We start from the raw sequence: 2,967 nt of genomic DNA, 5'->3' as shown, positions 1-2,967 counted from the left end.
ATCTCCCGCTGAGATAAACTACGATGTTGGCAACTGTGAACTGTTGGCCATTAAACTCGCCTTAAAGAATGGAGACATTGGTTAGAGGGTGCTGAGGTCCCATTCCTCATACTTACTGATCATAAAAATTTAGCTTATCTCCAGAATGCTAAAAGGTTAAACCCAAGACAAGCCAGGTGGTCTCTGTTTTTTGCCCGTTTCAACTTCTCCATTACTTACATCCCTGGGTCTAGAAATATTAAACCTGATGCACTTTCCAGACAGTTCTCTTCTACAGAAAAAACAGATTAGGACATCAACATCCTGCCTACTTCCTGTTTCGTGGGGACTCTTTCCTGGGACATTGAGAACTCGATCCGCCTGGCCCAACAGTCTGAACCCGACCCTGGTACTGGACCCCCTGGAACCCGGTTCATTCCCAAGAACATCATCAGCAAAGTTTTGGATTGGACACATAATCATCGGTTCACCTGTCATCCTGGTATGTCACGTATGCTGTCATTTTCCAAACGATATTTTTGGTGGCCCACTATGCACCAAGATATAAAAGAGTTTGTTGCAGCATGTCCCACCTGTGCTAGAAACAAGAACAGTAACCAACAACCTGCTGGATTTTTGCAACACTTACCCACACCTGCTCGTCCATGGTCCCACATCGCTCTGGATTTTGTCACCGGATTACCCCCCTCGGAAGGTAATACAGTTATATTAACCATTGTCGATCGATTTTCCAAAGCAGCACATTTCATCCCGTTAAGTAAACTCCCCACTGCCTTCGAGACTGCTCAACTTCTGGTCACTCACGTTTTTCGTCTCCATGGAATCCCCACAGACATCGTCTCGGATCGAGGACCTCAGTTCGTGTCACACGTCTGGAAGGCGTTCTGCAATGCACTAGGGGCAAAGGTCAGTCTTTCCTCAGGACACCATCCGCAATCAAATGGTCAAACCGAAAGGTGCAACCAGGAACTGGAAGCCACTCTCAGGTGCGTTATTAACAACAACCCCTCCTCCTGGTGTCAACATTTGTCTTGGGTTGAATATGCACATAACTGTCACACCTCTTCTGCCACTGGTTACTCACCTTTTGAAGCCTCTCTCGGATATAACCCACCACTTTTTCCCAAGGACAACATTGAAAATATGGTCCCCTCTATTCATCTCCACGTACAACGCTGCCGACGAATCTGGAACCAAACTCAAAGAGCTCTTCTTCGCACTGCACAACAAAACCAGAGATTTGCCAATCGTCATCGTTCTGCCGCACCATCATATCAAGTTGGACAAGAGGTATGGCTCTCCACACGCGATATTAACCTCAAAGATTTTCCCAGAAAGCTTTCCCCTAGATTCATTGGTCCGTTTCCCGTGGAGAAAATCATCAACCCCACTGCCGTCAGACTCCGACTACCCTCCAACATGAAAATTCATCCCACCTTCCACGTTTCTCAACTAAAACCCGTCTCCACGAGCCCACTGAACCCACCTACCGACACCCCACCGCCCACCCGGCTATTGGACAATCAACCCATCCACACGGTCCGTCGCATCCTGGATGTTCGTCGCAGTGGACGTGGACATCAGTTCCTGGTTGACTGGGAGGGTTATGGTCCTGAGGAAAGAAGTTGGATCCCCAGGTCTTTCATCTTGGATCCCGATCTCATCACGGCTTTCTACAGAGATCATCCCGAAAAACATCTGTGAATCACCAGGAGGCGATTGTTGAGGAGGGGGTACTGAGGCATTTGTGATGTTATCACCCCCTGCCTCTCAGATCAGGCACTGTGCTAATTGTTTACACCTGCATTGAGTTGGCTCATCACCTCTCCTGGGCTTTATAAGGAAGTGCTGGAGTGCATCTCGTCGCTGAAGCATCGCCTCTGTTTGGGTATGAGCTCAGCCTGCTACTTGTTGTCCTCCAGAGAGTTTTACTCATCTTTGTATCTGTGCCTGTTTGTTTACAGAAGCGACCGCCAGCACTTTAAAACCCAGCCTTTGGAAACCRAGCCAACCTCACCTGGATCTCATGCGCTGCCTCCAACGAATCATTGTAAATAACTCTGCACTTGTAAACAACTCTGCACCTGTAAATACTCACCTGTGGAACTGCAACTATTGGACCTCCTTCTCCAAGTGTTCTCTCCTCCATCAACCTGTAAGCATAATCCACAAAGACATTATTTACTCAAGAATCATACCGGACAACCTATCTGTTATTCACATCTGCAAATCCTCTGTTTCAGGTCCCGTCCCCAGAACCCAGCACATTGTAAATAAAATCACTTGTATTTTGTATTTATCGGTCTCAGTCTCTGTTTTATCAGTTGTATTTTGCTCACGTTGACATCCCACCTGTAAACCTGATAGCTACTAAAAGAAGAAAGCTGTGGCTCAATCAATGCGCTTCGCCGCCAGGACTTCACTCCAATGAAAAACAATAAAGTGTGTAATCGGCTTTTTTTTTTCTGGCATGGCAATTAATTATCCGAACTCTGCAGACTACAATGCTACATTACATGGATATGTGAAACAGACAAATGAGAGAGCAACTTACGGCAGCAAAACAGCATGCTACTGGGCAGATGAGAAGCTAGCTAGTACAACAAGTCAGAACAAAAAACTGGAACTGCGAGGCCTCGCTGTACAAAAGACCACTGCATTTATTGAGGTTTCAACCTGCCACATGAAAGGAGATTCTTCCTGCAACCAACCAGAAGAAATAACGTGAGTTAAATGTCATCAAACACATGCAGCTCTGTCAAAATAAAGAGACCACAGCACAGTTATCCTGTATTTGGTGGAAATCATTCCACCAAAAATGATTTCTGAACTCTTCCTGAGTTAAAACAGTGTTTCGTTTCTAAAAGAATATGAAGTTCATAGAATAAAAGGAAATAAAAKGAAATAGTTAATAGTAAAGGAAAATGTTAATTTCACTCCAACATATAGCAATAGAATAAAATCAGA

Source organism: Austrofundulus limnaeus, unplaced genomic scaffold (genome assembly GCF_001266775.1).
Source record: "Austrofundulus limnaeus strain Quisiro unplaced genomic scaffold, Austrofundulus_limnaeus-1.0 Scaffold463, whole genome shotgun sequence".
NCBI classification, from domain to species: Eukaryota; Metazoa; Chordata; class Actinopteri; order Cyprinodontiformes; family Rivulidae; genus Austrofundulus; species Austrofundulus limnaeus.
This window is presented reverse-complemented; position numbering follows the sequence as displayed.